This window comes from Lynx rufus, unplaced genomic scaffold (assembly GCF_022079265.1).
Source record: "Lynx rufus isolate CCGP_SWC_20201006 ecotype Redwood Valley unplaced genomic scaffold, mLynRuf1.p SCAF_14, whole genome shotgun sequence".
Taxonomy (NCBI): Eukaryota; Metazoa; Chordata; class Mammalia; order Carnivora; family Felidae; genus Lynx; species Lynx rufus.
This window is the reverse complement of record NW_025814828.1, coordinates 9,484,558-9,502,673: the sequence shown is the minus strand read 5'-3', so window position 1 is coordinate 9,502,673 and position 18,116 is coordinate 9,484,558.

Genomic DNA, 18,116 nt, shown 5'->3' with positions numbered 1-18,116 from the left:
GCATATCATAGTGTTTCCAATGCAAGCAGTATCCCTAGAGTATCCAGTCTTGGTTGGATCTGGTTTGCTGATTTAATGGTGGAAATTCTTTCAAGATTAGAGACTAACCGCTTTAGTCATTCCCACTGGATTTAACATCTTCAAAACTACAATATTCCTTAAGTCACTAGAGAGCACGTTCAGCCACAGCAAAGATTAGTATCATGTCTCTTTTCAGTTCGAGTACTAAAATTATCCTTTATATGGCTAATAATGTTTTAGAAATGAATATTAACCACTTCATCCTATACTAGAGAATTTGGTGTGTTCTCATTTTTACAGTTTCATTATTTACTGCTTCTGAATTATAATCTGCTTTATTGTCACTTCTCTCTTTAGAAGCAATAATGTTCCTTCTGGAGACCTAGTGCGCCCAGTTCAAGGAGCTAATCAGGGGGCAATAAAGGCCTCAAGGCATGTGGCCTAAATTATTTTTTTTTCTGCTTTTAAAACACAAAAATCCAGGACACCCGAGTGGCTCAGTCTGTTAAGCATCCGACTTGATCTTGGCTCAGATCACGATCTCACAGTTGTGAGTTTGAGCCCTGAGTCAGGCTCCTCCCTGATAGCGTGGGGCCTGCTTGGGATTCTGTCTCTCCCTCTCTCTGCCCCTCCCCTGCTCTCTCTAAATAATAAATAAATAAACTTAAAAAACACACACACAATTCATATCAGAATAGTAACTGTCAACATATATCTGGAAACACTTCCATGGGCTCACTAGCGTGGCTGACTCTCTATCAGGCCTTCACATCAGCAGTTCCAAAGAGGAAGAGAGAACAGTAAATTCAACAGTTGCCTTGCAAAAAAAAAAAAAAAAAGGAATCCATGGTCTAATAAGTTGGGACACAGTGTAATATCGCTCCCTCTTGGAGATCACAATGCCTATTAGAAATACTATAATGGGGTCCCTGGGTGGCTCAGTTGGTTGAGCGTCCAGCTCTTGATTTTGGCTCAGGTCAAGATCCCAGGGTAGTATGATAAAACCCTGTGTCAGGCTCCACACTGAGGGTGGAACTTGCTTAAGATTCTCTCTCTCTCTCTCTCTCTCTCTCTCTCTCTCTCCTCTCTCTCTCTCACTCTGTCACAGTCCCTTCTCTTTCTCTCTACAACAAAACCAACCAACCAACAAAGAAATAATATAATGACCAAGCAGCTCCCAAACTTATTTGACCTCAGGAACATTTTTGGTGGAGTACTTACTAACGTGGGATGGGGCTAACTTGGGGAGATTTTGCTCAGAATGCTGCCACAGCACCTGCAAACCTGCTGATACAGTCAGGAACCACCTTCTGGGGGCCTGATTTCAGACTTGCTGTATTTGTTTATGGACTATCACATGGTCTCTATATACAGTTTGTAGTCAACTTACTTCTGTTTCATGATATCTTCCCTTGGTTCCTTCTTTGTCTATGCTTTACCTGCTTTGAACCACAGCCCAACATTCAGATAAGAATGCAAATAATTCTTGCCCAGGCTCAGAGCCTCATGGAGTCAGCATCATGGTCTCCGAGATTGTTGGCGCTGTATGGTACCCAAGACACAACTGGCATGCTTGCTCCTGGGAGTGGGAAGGTGGGAAATGGAGAGGGAAGAAGTCCTTCCCCCCTCCATAGATGCTGCAGTGTGACATTTGACAGTGTGACCTCCTACTCACACCACATCTGTCCTGGCGTGCAGCTCGACAAGTCTCTCTAAATATTCATTCATTCATTCAATCACTTGAAAACTATTTCTTGAGAATGCTTATTGTGTATCAGGCATAGTAATGAATATTAAGGACAGAGTCATGGGCAAAAGGCACCTTCCCTCATCTCTGAAGCCTACAGTCCAAAGGAACACCCATGTGTTAATACCACTCCATCCATTTCACTATTATCTACCCAACAAAACTTGTGATAAATGCTAAGATGATATATAAGGGGGCAGCTAAGTGAAATTTGGAAATTAGGGGAAAGCCTCTCTAAGAGACATTTAACCACTTCCTGTAGGAGGAGCAGGAATTAGCTAAGTGAAGTCTGGAGGAAGTGGTGACTCAGGGCACTAGTGTGTGTATAATTGCTGAGGCAAGAGAATTTGGTGTGTTCTCAGTATGAACCAAAGGCTAGTGATGAGGGTACTTCGAGCAGAGGCTGGAGGGGCAGGCAAACGGGAGGTCACAGAGGCTCTTCTGCATCTTGTTCAGGAGTTAAGATTTCAAACTTAATTCAGAAGTCACACCTTTTACAAGAATCACTCTGGCGGTTGGAACTGAATTGGAGGGACCAGAACGGAGATCCAGAAGCCAATGGGAAATGCTGACTGGGACAAGGGGTGCCGATGACGGAAATGGAAGATGGATGGGAGAGAAATTTAGGAGGTCACATCAAGAGTACTTGATAAATGGTTACATGTGACGGGTGCCAGGGTGGTCCAGTCGGTTCAGCATCCAGCTCTTGATTTCGGCTCAGGTTATGATCTCACGGTTTGTTGAGTTGGAGCCCTGCATCAGGCTCTGTGCTGACAGCGCAGAGCCTGCTTAGGATTCTCTCTCTCCCTGCCTCTCCCCTGCTCACACACACACTCTCTCACTCAAAATAAATAAGTAAAACTAAACATACAAATGGTTGCCGGTGGGAGGGACATGGTAGAGTCAACGAGCCTCAGATTTTTGGCTTTTGGCAACTGCATTTGGGGCTTTTCCTGCAAAAGCCCAGACATTGCTCTTGATCGTCCGTGATCCTCTGGTGTTATCGTAACTGGGGACTTATCCCCAGAACAGTACAGGTGTAATGTCAGAGGAGAAGAACACTGGGACAACATGACAGAGGGGTCTTTTCTCTCGACCCCTGGAAATGTATTTCCCACAGGAAAGAAGCAAAAAAACCTCCAACAGTTTCCCGATGACGATATTCTGCTATCATAATTGGCGTTTTGGTTTTTGTTTTTCTGTTAGTATCTTACGTATTTGAAATCTAGTCTCTTCTCTTTGTGCACTGGAGGGACATTTATTTTCTATAATTATTTTTTTAAGTTTATTTATTTATTTTGAGAGAGAGTGTGTGAGTGGGGGAGTGGCAGAGGTGGGGGGAAAGAGAATCCCAAGCAGGTTCTGAGCTGCCAGCTCAGAGCCCCACACAGGGCTCAAAACCACAAAACTGTGAGATCATGACCTGAGTCATAACCAAGAATCAGACGCTTAACCGACCAAGCCACTCAGGCACCCCTGGGGGGACATTTATGAAGACCATTTTCCATTCGGGGTCATTGGCACAGGAAGCCCTGAGATGTCCACTTCAGGTTCAAAACAGTTATCTGTTGCCCTGTATCCTCTAAGACTACGTGATTGTTGAGTAAGACACGGGGCTTCATCAAGTCCCCCATTCCCTAAAAGCACTCAAGGGCAGAGAGGAAGAGAACACAATTGTGTGACCTTCTTTTGTACTCATTGGAAATAATGGATACTATTATGGCTTTAAGTTCAAGGATAATGACAGTGGAAACCTGGCCATATCACCATAATAGCTTTATTAACAGCTGGGAGGGAAATTGCCTATTCTTTCAACCATCATAAAAGACTTTCCCATTCACAAGGACTTTTTCAATTTTTATGGAATTCGAAGTCATTGCTAAAGAAGAAAAGCCATGGCTGTTATGGGTTGAGTTGTGTCCCCTGACCTGCCACAAATTTTATGTCTAAGCCCTAACCCTCAGTACCTCTGAATGTGATCTCTTTTGAAAATAGGGCTATTGTGGATGTTATTAGTTAGGATGAAGCCACATTGGAGTAGGGTGGAACCCTTAATCCAATATGACTGATGTCCATATAAGAAGAGGAGAGAGGAGCGCCTGGGTGGCTCAGTTGGTTGAGCATCCGACTTTGGCTCAGGTCATGATCTCACAGCTTGTGGGTTCGAGCCCCGCACCTGGCTCTGTGCTGACAGCTCAGAGCCTGGAGCCTGCTTCGGATTCTGTGTCTCCCTCTCTCTCTGCCCCTGCCCTGCTCACACTGTCTCTCTCTCAATAAACATTATACGTAAACATTAAAAATAAAAATATAAACATTAAAAAATTTTTTTAAAAAGAAGAGGAGGTGACATGGAAGGAAGAGAGCCATGTGACACTGGAGGCCGAGACTGGAGTGACGCATCTACAAACTAAACCACACCAAGGATTGCCAGCAAACACCAGAAGCTAGGAGAGGCAGGGTGGGACCCTCCCATAGAGGTTTCAGAGGAAGCTGAATTTCCGACTTCTAGCCTCTAGAGCTATGAGACAGTATACTTTTAATGTTTTAAGCCACCTAGTCTGTGGTACTCTGTTATGGTGGCCCTAGGAAACTAATACAGTAGTAATATTTGAAAATACCTTGGGGATCATTTAGGCCACTCTACAAATGAAGAATCATGCTCAGAAAGGTGGAGTGATTTTCCCCAGAGTCACCCAGTTCCTTCACTATGACCAGAACTGGGCATTCCAGTCTCTGTGGTTCAGGGTACTTTACAGAGGCCAATAATCAGAGATCAGTGCCAAACAGGGATTTGGCAAATCTTTGCCAGCTCCGAGAAAAAAGCAGAGAACCAAAGAGAGCCGATAGGACTTCAAGAGTATAGGGTAGAATTGCTAGCAGCTTCTGACATGGTGGGGCCATGCTAGTACTGCCACCCAAAATAAAAGAAGAGAAATAAGGCTGTCAGTAGAGTCAAGGTTGTGCGACCATCACTACACTCAGAACATGTGCATCATTCCAACAACAAATCCTGTGCCCATTAACCCTTTCTATCTTCTCTTAACCCCCAGGCCCAGGCAACCACTTTCCACCTCTATGGATTTGCCGCTTTTGGACATTTTTGTATAGATGGACTCATAAAACTTGTGGTGTCTTGTGCCTGGCTTCTTTCCGCTGTGTGGAGAGATCACATTTCATTCATCCATTGACCAGTTGGTGGATTTGGGCCATGTTTGAACCCACCTTAGGATTCAGTGCATATTAGTTGTTCAAAAGGCATTTGTTTATTAAGTATACATTTTAAATTGAAGAGGAAGATAAGTGCGATGTTATATGACATATTCCAGGCCTGATGATTTTATATTCTTACCAAAGCTGGTCATAGGGGAGGATGAGGCCTTTAAAAAGATAAAAGAAGTTTGGAATGTATGAGACCTATTGTTTCTTAATAGAAGGAGACAGAGGATCTAATTACAGCTGAAGTGTTAATGATTTACCTCTTGTTGTCTTTGTTTTTTAAATGTTTTTATTTTTGAGAGAGGGAGAGACAGAGAGAGGCAGAGTGTGAGCGGGGGAGGGGCAGAGAGAGAGGGAGACACAGAATCTGAAGCAGGTTCCAGACTCCGAGCTGTCAGCACAGAGCCCGATGCAGGGCTTGAACCCATGAACTGTGAGATCAGGACCTGAGCCAAAGTCGGATGCTTAACCAACTGAGCCACCCAGGTGCCCCTAGGTCTTGTTTTCTTTAGCACATAGCGATGAGCAACGTGTGGATGGTTTTAAGTATTATGGCAGGACCAAATGGAGCATGGAGGCCTGGTAGACCTTCCAGAAAGTCCTTCACACACATAGATGTTGACTGCTACAACATGGCTCCCCCTTCCCACAGTAGTTTTCCCTTCTTTTTCACCCCAAGGATACATGTTCACCTGAGGCCTGGTCTTGTAGAGAAGAGGGAAGACTGGTCACCATTGGTTCCATGACTCTCTGCAAGTGCACTTGGACGCAGTGACAACTGGTGTACATTGTAGATGCTCACTCAATTTTAGTTGCACGAACATCGTAAGAATGAGCTATATCAAAAGAGTGGATAGGGGCACCTGGGTGGCTCAGTGGGTTAAGCATCCGACTCTTAATTTTGCCCCAGGTCATAATCTCATGGTTCGTGGGCTTGAGCCCTGTGTGGGACAGTGTGGAGCCTACTTGGAATTCTCTCTCTCTCTCTCTCTCTCTCTCTCTCTCAAAATAAATAAATAAACATCTAAGAACCAACAACAAAACGGTAGAGAATTCCTCTGACAGAGTCTCCACTTGGTAGGAAAAGTTTCTGGAAGTGGGAAGGAGGATCTACCTGGGTCTGACTCCCCAGGTTGCTGGCAAAATGCCATCCTGACAGATTTCTCTCCCAGGAAAAGACTCTACCTTTCTTCTCACTCGTGTGTCCTATGCTGAGGACAGTGGGAAGCACTTGGTTCGACTGGTAGTTCTAATATCTGGGTCGATTTCAAAGCAAACAAGCCCCAGCATTTCCCTGAGAAGATGTTAGATTTCTAACAGCATCAGGGAAGCCTATTTCTGGAGCTTTATGGAACCAGGTTCTACATCTATTCTTATTCCGAGCCAGAGATCATAAAAGGAAAAGCGAATGCATAAAGAAGCAACAAACTGAGTACCTGTCCTGGGCCACATGTCAGATCTTTGTTGCCTCAGGCTCCTCCTCCACTGTCATCATGTAACACTCCCTGTGTCCTTACTCAGTTGATTAGTCACATTAAACTGAGTAACCTTATCTCTGGGATCCTCAACCAATGTCTCCCCTCAGAGTTCCTCACTCCTCATTCCATGGATCACCATCAGTCAGTAATATGGTATGAAATTTTGCATGGTGTAGTTTCTATTATAAAGGCAAAGCACATGCTAAATAGGCTTTCCTAATACCCTCTCCTCCTTCCCAATGGATTCCACACCTGCCAGGAAGGCTGTAGACTTTTATATCACACCTATGGTTACAGCGTGTTTTAATTAAATCCATTTAAACCCATGCCAGATTTATCACTTCTAATTCCTCAGGAAGGAACCTTAAATTGGAAAAAGACAATCATCAACTTTTATTTGACCCTAATTCTATAACTCTTTCCATCAAAACTCTTGGTGGGGAGCTTGGCGAAGATGCCTACAAGCACCGTGACGGCCACCACCCCACAGATGATGTAAACGATCAGATGAAATCCCAGAGTCTAGGATGACTAATTTAAGAACCTCAAACAGTATGGAAGTTTTTTCGCATCTCACATCCATGAAATATAGCCAGACCAACACTAAACCATCCTGCACACGTAGAAAACTGATTTGAGGATTAACACAACAATGTGCACAACCTGAACCACAGAACTCAGCAGGTACACAGTGCAGAGAGGTGAATTAGGGGAGAGAGAGAAGCCACATAGGGCATGGAGCTATTTTTGCTTGTGGAGAGAGGACAGAGACAGGGGGAGAATATGGGAAAAGAACCCCCCCCACAAAAGGGGCTGGAGAGAAGGTGGAAAAGTGGAAACAGCCACAGGGACTGAACTAAAAAGGGAGAAAGGAGAAAGGAAAGGGTTTAAATTCCATTAAGACTCTATAAACAGGGGGAGCACAGAGTCTGAAACTCTGCAGCTTGATATCTGGTGGTGCTCTGGTGGGAAGGGTGAATCCTCAGGAGCAGAGTGAAGTCCAGGGGTCTTGGAGCCACACGGGGAGAGACAGTTCCCCTGCTGGAAGGACATCTGGTAGAGGCTGTGTGGCCCCCCAAGAGGCAAAGGCCCCAGTGGACCTGGGTGAACAACCACATTCACTGGAACAGGTCATTAAGGGTAAAGCCTGGTGCCAGATGTGTGTTGTGATTTTCCATAATCCCTGAAATGCTGCTGCTACATGATCGCATGAACTTTTTCTGAGGCGGGCTGGCACCCCGCCACAGTCTCTGGGCATTGGAAGCAGCACGGTCCCATGAACGTTCCTGGGTGCAGCTGGCACTCGGCCATTGCTTGGTGAGACCCTCCTGCAGAGGGGCAGAACGGGTCAAAGCCGCAGTCCCTCAGAAGTGAGGGGTCAGGAAAAACAGCTGCATCTGAGATAAAACTCAGGAGGGAGGTGCTGCTTGGGGCTTGGTCACGGACAGTGTAAAAGCAGGGAGTGGATGGAAGACGAAGACAAAGGACGGGTGTGTGATTGCTGATCCAGGAGAACAGAGTTCCCATCCTAGAGACCAGTTAGCTGGGTGATGCCATTTTCACTGCTCCCGCGCATGCGCATACACACCTACAAGCGCCACAACAATCCACCCCAGTAAGCTAAGCAGCGCCATCTAGTGGAGAATGGAGCTGTTACACTAAGCCCCGCCCAAGTGGGCCAACCTTGCTCTTCAGGAACAACACAAGTCTCTCTGCCTGCTTAGTTTGTGGACTATAAAGTGCTTCAGTTTGACTTCTAGGGGAAAACAAAGTAATTTCAGTCATATTTCAGTCCGTTCGCTGGTCCATCTATTCGATTTTCTTTTTTTTCTCTTTTTAATTTTTCTTTTTTTTGAATAAAGAGAAAATTTATTTTTATTTTCAACTTTTATTAAAGATATTTTTCTTTAATTTTTCTTCTACTATATTTTTTACTTTTGTGTAAATTTTTTCAAATTCTATTTTACTTCCATCATTTCATTTTATTCTATTTCAGTGTATTCATTTTTTCAAATTTTCAAACGATTTCCTTTTTTTCTTTCCCCTTTTTTTCTCTAATCTATCAAGCCACTTTCAATACCCAGACCAAAACACACCTAGGATATAGCATCATTTATTTGATTTGTGTGTGTGTTGTTTTTAATTTTAACTTTTTTTACTTCATTCATTCCTTTTCTCCCTTCAAAATGATGAAACGAAGGAATTCACCCCAAAAGAAAGAGCAGGAAGAAACAACAGCCAGGGACTTAACCAACACAGATACAAGCAAAATTTCTGAACCAGAATTTAGAATCATGATAATAAGAATACTAGCCGGAGTCAAAAATAGATTAGAATCCCTTTCTGTGGAGATAAAAGACATAAAAGCTAGTCAGGATGAAATAAAAAATGCTATAACTGAGCTGCAATCTTGAATGGATGCCACAGCGGCAAGGATGGATGAGGCAGAACAGAGAACCAGCGATATAGAGGACAAACTTATAGAGAATAATGAAGCAGAAAAAAAGAGGGAGACTAAGGCAAAAGAGCACGATTTAAGAATTAGAGAAATCAGTGACTCATTAAAAAGGAACATCAGAATCATAGGGGTCCCAGAAGATGAAGAGAGAGAAAAAGGGGTAGAAAGGTTATGTGAGCAAATCATAGCAGAAAACTTTCCTAACCTGGGGAAAGACACAGACATCAAAATCCAGGAAGCACAGAGGACTCCCATAAGATTCAACAAAAACCAACCGTCAACAAGGCATATCACAGTCAAATTCACAAAATACTCAGGCAAGGAAAGAATCATGAAAACAACAAGGGAAAAAAGTTCTTAACCTACAAGGGAAGATGGATCAGATTTGCAGCAGACCTATCCACAGAAACTTGGCAGCCCAGAAAGGAGTGGCAGGATATATTCAATGTCCTGAATCATAAAAATATGCAGCCAAGAATTCTTTATCCAGCAAGGCTGTCATTCAAAACAGAAAGAGAGATTAAAAGTTTCCCAGACAGGGGCGCCTGGGTGGCTCAGTTGGTTGAGCGTCCGACTTCGGTTCAGGTCATGATCTCGCAGTTTATGAGTTCGAGCCCTGCGTCGGGTTCTGTGCTGACAGCTCAGAGTCTGAAGCCTGCTTCAGATTCTGTGTCCCCCTCTGTCTCCGCCCCACCCCTGCTTGTGCTCTGTCTCTCTCTGTCTTTCAAAAATGAATAAACATAAAAAAAGTTTCCCAGGCAAATAAAAATTAAAGGAGTTCATGACCACTAAACCAGCCCTGCAAAACATTTTAAGGGGGACTCTCTGAGGGGAGAAAAGACGAAAATAACTAACTAAATAAATAAATAAATACCAAAAGCAACAAAGACCAGAAAGGACCAGAGAACACCACCAGAAACTCCAGCTCTACAAGCAACATAATGGCAATAAATTCATATCTTTCAGTACTCACTCTAAATGTCAATGGACTAAATGCTCCAATCAAAAGACATAGGGTAACAGAATGGATAAGAAAACAAGATCCATCAATATGCTGTTTACAAGAGACCAACTTTAGACCTAAAGACACTTTCAGATTGAAAGTAAGGGGATGGAGAACCATCTATCATGCTAATTGTTGACAAAAGAAAGCCAGAGTAGCTATACTTATATCAGACAATCTAGACTTTAAAATAAGGAATGTAACAAGAGATGAAGAAGGGCATTATATCATAATTAAGGGGTCTATCCACCAAGAAGACCTAACAATTGTAAACATTTATGTGCCAAATGTGGAAACACCCAAATATATAAATCAATTAATCACAAACATAAAGAAACTCATTGATAATAATACCATAATAGTAGGGGACTTCAACACCCTACTTACAGTAATGGACAGATTATCTAATCAGAAAATCAGCAAGGAAACAATGGCTTTGAATGACACACTGGACCAGATAGACTTAACAGATATATTCAGAACATTTCATCCTAAAGCAGCAGAATATACATTCTTCTCCAGTACACATGGAACATTCTCCAGAATAGACCACATACTGGGACACAAATCAGCCCTCAACAAATACAAAAAGATTGAGATCACACCGTGTATATTTTTAGACCACAATGCTATGAAACTTGAAATCAACCACAAGAAAAAATTTGGAAAGGTAACAAATACTTGGAGACTAAAGAACATCCTACTAAAGAATGAATGGGCTAACCAAGAAGTTAAAGAGGAAATTAAAAAGTGTATGGAAGCCAATGAAAATGATAACAACCACAGCCCAAAACCTCTGGGACACAGCAAAGGCAGTCATAAGAGGGAAGTATATAGCAATCCAGGCCTTCCTAAAGAAGGAAGAAAGATCTCAGATACACAACCTAACCTTACACCTTAAGAAGCTGGGAAAAGAACAGCAATAAAACCCCAAACCAGTAGAAGACAGGAAATAATAAAAATTAGAGCAGAAATTAATGCTATCGAAACAACAACAACAACAAAAAACCCCAGAAAAGATCAATGAAACCAGAAGCTTGTTGTTTGTTTGAAAGAATTAACAAAATTGATAAACCACTAGCCAGTTTGATAAAAAAGAAAAAGCAAAGGACCCAAATAAATAAAATCAAGAATGAAAGAGGAGAGATCACAACCAACACAGCAGAAATAAAAACAATAATAAGAGAATATTATGAGCAATTATACACCAATAAAATGGGCAATCTGGAAGAAATGGAAAAATTCCTAGAACATATAAACTACCAAAACCGAAACGGGAATAAATAGAAAATTTGAACAGACCCATAACCAGTAAAGAAATATAATTAGTAATCAAAAATCTCCCAAAAAACGAGTCCAGGGCCAGATGGCTTTCCAGGGGAATTCTACCAAACATTTAAGGAAGAGTTAACACCTATTCTCTTGAAGCTGTTCCCAAAAAATAGAAATAGAAGGGGAACTTCTAAACTCTTTATATGAAGCCAGTATTACCTTGATTCCAAAACCAAAGACCCCACTAAAAAGGAGAACTATAGACCAATTTCCCTGATGAACATGGATGCAAAATCCTCAACAAGATACTAGCCAATGGTATCCAACAATACATGAAAAGAATTATTCTCCACGACCAAGTGGGATTTACACCTGGGATGCAGGGCTGGTTCAATGTCCGCAAAGCAATCAATGTGATACATCACATTGATAAAAGAAAGGACAAGAGCCACATGATCCTTTCAATAGATGCAGAGAAAGCATTTGGCAAAACACAGCATCCTTTCTTGATAAAAAAAAAAAACCCTCAAGAAAGTAGCAATAGAAGGATCATACCTCAAGATCATAAAAGCCATTATGAAAGACCCACTGCTAATATCATCCTCAATGGGGAAAAAACGAGAGCTTTCCCCCTAAGGTCAGGAACATGACAGGGATGTCCACTCTCGCCACTGTTATTCAACATAGTATTGGAAGTCTTAGCCTCAGCAATCAGACAACACAAAGGAATAAAAGGCATCCAAATCGACCAGGAGGAGGTCAAACTTTCATTGTTTGCAGATGACATGATACTCTATATGGAAAACCCAAAAGATTCCACCAACAAACTACTAGAACTGATCCATGAATTCAGCAAAGTCGCAGGATATAAAATCAATGCACAGAAATTGGTTGCATTCCTATACACCAACAATGAAGCAACAGAAAGAGAAATTAAGGAATCGATCCCATTTACAATTGCACCAAAACCCATAAAATACCTAGGAATAAATCTAACCAGAGAGGTAAAAAAATCTATACACTGAAAACTATAGAAAGCTTATGAAAGAAATTGAAGAAGACACACACACACACAAAAGGGAAAATATTCCATGCTCCTGGATAGGAAGAACAAATATTGTTAAAATGTCAATACTACCCAAAACAATCTACATATTCAATGCAATCCCTACCAAAATAACACCAGCATTCTTCACAGATCTAGAACAATCCTAAAATTTGTTTGGAACCAGAAAAGACCCTCAATAGCCAAAACAATCTTGAAAAAGAAAACCAAAGCAGGAGGCATCACAATCCCAGACTTCAAGCTGTATTCCAAAGCTGTAATCATCAAGACAGTATGGTACTGGCACAAAAATAGACACTCAGATCAATGAATATAGAATATAGAACCCAGAAACGGACCCACAAATATATGTCCAACTAATCTTTGACGAAGCAAGAAAGAATATCCAATGAAATAAAGACAGTTCTCTTCAGCAAGTGGTGCTGGGAAAACTGGACAGCAACATGCAGAAAAATGAACCTGGACCACTTTCTTACCCCATACACAAAAATAAACTCAAAATGGATGAAAGACCTAAATGTAAAACAGGAAGCCATCAAAATCCTTGAGGAGAAAGCAGGCAAAAACCTCTTTGACCTTGGCCACAGCAACTTCTTACTCAACACGTCTCCAGAGGCAAGGGAAACAAAAGCAAAAATGAACTATTGGGACCTCATCAAAATAAAAAGCTTCCGCACAGTGAAGGAAACAATCAGAAAAACTAAAAGGCAGCCAACAGAATGGGAGAAGATATTTGCAAACAACATATCAGATAAAGGGGTAGTATCCAAAATCTATAAAGAATTTATCAAACTCAGCACCCCCCAAAAAAATAATCCAGTGAAGAAATGGGAAGAAGACAGAACAGACACTTCTCCAAAGAAGACATCCAGATGGCCAACTGACACATGAAAAAATGCTCAACATCACTCATCATCCAGGAAATAAAAATCAAAACCACAATGAGATACCACCTCACACCTGTCAGAATGGGTAACAACAACTTAGGCAACAACAGATGTTGATAGGATGTGGAGAAAGAGGATCTCTTTTGAACTGCTGGTGGGAATGCAAACTGGTGCAGCCACTCTGGAAAACAGGAGGTTCCTCAAAAAATTAAAAATAGAACGACCCTACGACCCAGCAATTGCACTAAGTATTTATCCAAGGGATACAGGTGTGCTGTTTCGAAGGGACACATGCACCCCAATGTTTATAGCAGTGCTATCAACAATAGCCAAAGTATGAAAAGACCCCAAATGTCCATCGATGGACAAACAGATAAAGAAGTTGTGGTATATATATACAAAGGAGTATTACTCGGCAATCAAAAAGAATGAAATCTTGCCACTTGCAACTACGTGGATGGAACCAGGGGTATTATGCTAAGCGAAATTAGTCAGAGAAAGACAAATATGACTCATATGAGGACTTTAAGACACAGAACAGATGAACATAAGGGAAGGGAAGCAAAAATAATATAAAAACAGGAGGGGGACAAAACATAAGAGACAAATACGGAGAACAAACTGAGGGTTACTGGAGGGGTTATGGGAGGGGGAATGGGCTAAATGGGTAAGGGGCATTAAGGAATCTACTCCTGAAATCATTGTTGCACTAGGTGCTAACTACCTTGGATGTAAATTTAAAAAATAAAAGAAGTTGGGGCACCCGGGTGGCTCAGTCGGTTAAGCGTCTGACTTCAGCTCAGGTCATGATCTCACGGCTCATGAGTTCGAGCCCCGTCAGGCTCTGTACTGATAGCTCGGAGCCTGGAGCCTGCTTCAGATTCTGTCTCTGTCTCTCTCTCCCCCTCCCCTGCTTGCACTCTGTCTCTCTCTCTCTCTCTCTCAAAAATATAAATAAACAGTAAACAAATTTAAAAAAAAAATAAAAGAAGAAAAAAAACCCAACTCTTGGTGGGGATTCCACCTGAACAACCACTTTGCAGAACTGGGCTGTATCTATAAGCAAACATTAAAATGCATAAGCCCTTGGACTCAGTAATTCCACTTCTAGACTAGTAGTCTCCCAACCATCTGTGAGAGAAGACCATGTTTTTAAAATGCCCAAATGTATCGATCTCTAAACATGTATCTCTTATATTAAACTGATAAAACTCTCAATTTCTCTATCTCATCAAAACCAAGCAACATCTAGATCAGAGATCAGTACCAGTCTGCAGACTACTGTTTTAGTGCCACTGTTCTAAAAGAACTTATTTCATAAATACACCTCCATGTAAGCATATTGACACAAGGGTTATAGACTCATTTATAATATCCAATGATTGGAAACAACCTACATGTTCAGCAGTAAAGTACTGGGAAAATACCTAACGGTATATTCACACACGGCAGTACTATTCAGCCATCAGAAAGAAAGATGGGACTCTGAGAAATATTAAGTGAAAAGGGTGAAACATAGAGCGGCATTGTACAACCTGCCCCTTCGTCGTAAAAGAGCAATTACGGGCTTAGATGTGCAAACTGAAAATTAGAAGTCGTGGCCAAGAGTGCTTGCTAGCTGTCTACCAAATTCCTTCTCCCTTTCTCCCACAGTTGTAGATTTTCTGCCAGGCATATTGCCCAGCATACCGTGCCGTTATGAGGGGCCGGATAGGTCCTCCCTCTTAGAAGGCGAGGAGAAGGTGGGTGCCACTGTTGAGTCTCCGCCTTAAGATGCTGGTCTGCGTATTCTTCCTTCTTATTCCCCCCCTTGCCTCAGTTGGAACCCAACCGCAATGGCGCCCCAGCCTGGACCATGCTGCTGATGCCAATTCCCTACAGGACAGCCTAGCAACATGAGAAAAGGAAGACGCGATCTTGGATGGCCATGTTGAGAGAGCTGCCTCGCCAAACTAAACTATTATCATTGAAAGGGCCACGTTTATAACAGCATCAGTCCACTCTTGTGGCCTAGTCACCTCCTGAAGGCCCCACCAGCTGACACCATCATCACCTTGGGGGTTAGATTTCAACATATGGATTTTGGGAGGACACAAACATTCAGGCCATAGCATATGGGATAGAGAAGTAAACTTCCATATTGTTGGGTCTTTTGGTTGAGCTTTTACACTGACAATACAAAAGAATACACAAGAGGGACGCCTGGGTGGCTCAGTCGGTTGGGCAGCCGACTTCGGCTCAGGTCACGATCTCGCGGTCCGTGAGTTCGAGCCCCGCATCGGGCTCTGTGCTGACAGCTCGGAGCCTGGAGCCTGTTTCAGATTCTGTGTCTCCCTTTCTCTCTGACCCTCCCCCGCTCATGCTCTGTCTCTCTCTGTCTCAAAAATAAACGTTAAAAAAATTTAAAAAAAAAAAGAATACACAAGAATCTTTACGAGTGATGGTCTCTAGGAGGTAAAGTTGTATTGAGAGAGAGATTTAGGGGCATCTGGCTGATTCAATTGGTGGAGCATGCGACTCTTACTCTCGGGGTTGTGAGTTCGAGCCCACATTGGGTGTAGAGTTTACTTAAAAATTTTTAAGAAGAACTAAAAATTGAAAAAGAGAGGGATAAATTTCATTGTACATCCTTTTGTAAAATTTGAATTTTAAAAAACCTATATGTAGGTATTTGCATATATTCATTGTAAAATAATAACAGAACAATGTTTACCTTCTCTTTAAGAAATTATAGCTCCAGAGGTGCCTGGGTGACTCAGTCGGTTGAGCATCTGACTTCAGCTCAGGTCATGATCTCGTGGTTCATGAGTGCAAGCCCCACATCGGGCTCTGTGCTGACAGCTCAGAGCCTGGAGCCTTCTTGGGATTCTGTGTCTCCCTCTCTCTCAGCCCCTCCCGAGCTCGTGCTCTGTCTCTCTCTCTCTCTCAAAAATAAATAAAAACATTTTAAAAAGAAAAGAAATTACAGCTCCAATTTTCCCATACCAGTAGCTTAAATGAGAAAAGGTGAGTTTCAGAAACACGTTTTTATTAAGCACTAATTACACTATCATTTCTTTATGAAGATATTTGCTAAGAGGGGAAAACTGTGGCCTTCATAAGCTTTTGATTCTCAACAGAACACTACCAAAGTGTGTGAGCCTAACATAGATCTGTAATTGCTACTAAAAAAAACCCTACATTTTTATTTTACCAAAACAATCAGACAACAAACAAACGTGGCATTAACAGGAATGAGCTGTAACTGCCCCATACCTTCTTTTTAGAGTATACCTTCCTACAATTATCCTGCTTGTAGATACTTGTCCCCATGCCTCAACAAGCTCAAGCAAAAACATCTTCCTATAAACATCAAGGTCACAGAACAGGGTCCGAAGTGACAAAGATGAAGTTGTCCTTGGCCACCTTGTGCTGATTTCTACTTTGTCCTTATTAAACAACACTGTAACATACCATTTTGTTCAGTTCCTTAGAAACTCATAATTAAAGATAAATCATCCTGCAAGATTAACTAAGAGACTACTTAAGAAAGGATGGATGGTGCATTGGGGATTTTTCTTCTTTTCCTTAAAAAAAATTTTTTTTAATGTTTATTTATTCTTGAGAGTAAGAGAGAAACAGTGTGAGCAGAGGAGGGGCAGAGAGAGAGGGAGACACAGAATCTGATGTAGGTTCCAGGCGCTGAGCTGTCAGCACAGAGCCCGATGCGGGGCTCAAACTCATGAACCGTGAGATCATGACCTGAGCCAAAGTTGGACACTTAACTGACTAAGTCACCCAGGTGCCCCTTTCTTCTTTTCCTTCTGAAGGGGCTTTATTTATTTTTTTATGCTTGGAAAATTTCTAAAAATTTTTTTAACGTTTATTTTATTTTTGAGACAGACACAGAGTGCGAGAGGGGGAGGACAGAGACAGAGGGAGACACAGAATCCCAAGTAGGCTCTCGGCTCCAAGCTGTCAGCACAGAGCCCAACGCAGGGCCCGAACTCATGAACCGTGAGATCATGACCTGAGCTGAAGTCGGCCGCTCAACTGACTGAGCCACCCAGGTGCCCCTATGTTTGGATAATTTCTAATTATTGTCAGGTAAATTTCATAAGGTACTTCTTCAAGATTCATACCTGTAGTGGAAGGAGGATGCTATGGACTGAAGCAGAGGAAGCACAGGGCTAGTAGGAGGGGTAGAGTGTCAACATTGTTTCATTTGGGAGAATTGAATAAAGGGCATGAATAGGTAGGCATTTCCGACTTTGTCCTCTGAGTAGGAAGTAAAGGTAGAATTAAGTTTTCTATTAGTAATTACTTTAATGCATAAACTTCATCAAAACCATTTCCCCTTTGATTTTTTAAGATGTTTATTTATTTACTTTGAGAGACAGAGAGAGAGAGAGAGAGAGAGAGAGAATGAGCACGAGTGGGGGGAAGGGCAGAGAGAGAATTCCAAGCAGGCTCTGCACTATGAGTGTAGAGGCCAACACTGGCCTCAGTCTCACCAACCTTGAGATCATGGCCTGAGCAGAAACTAAGAGTCGGACGCTTAAACCAGCAACCCCCGCCCCCGTCATTTTTACCAAAGATTTTTTTCAAAGTATTCTCAAAAACCTAGTGTAGATGGCAATTTCTTTTACATTACAGGTCCATTCCCCTACCGTATATTTATCATATGTGCATCATGTGAAATGAAGCATTTTTAATCATTTGTTTCCAGATTTGTAGCAATGGCAATTGACAGATATTCCAAATGTTTCTAATTGGGCTGCAGAATTTTTGAAAAAATGGTGAAGAAATAAAAAACACTTAAAAATATCCATCTTAGCCTTTAAATGCCATCTAAACTTTAGAGGTCAAGTATCATAGCCAACATTTATATAAGTAATTGTAAAAGAGACTAATGCAGCCACAGCACAATATAACCATGTAGCCATGGATATAGGGTAAATCTAAATAGCAACCTAACATCAGAACCGT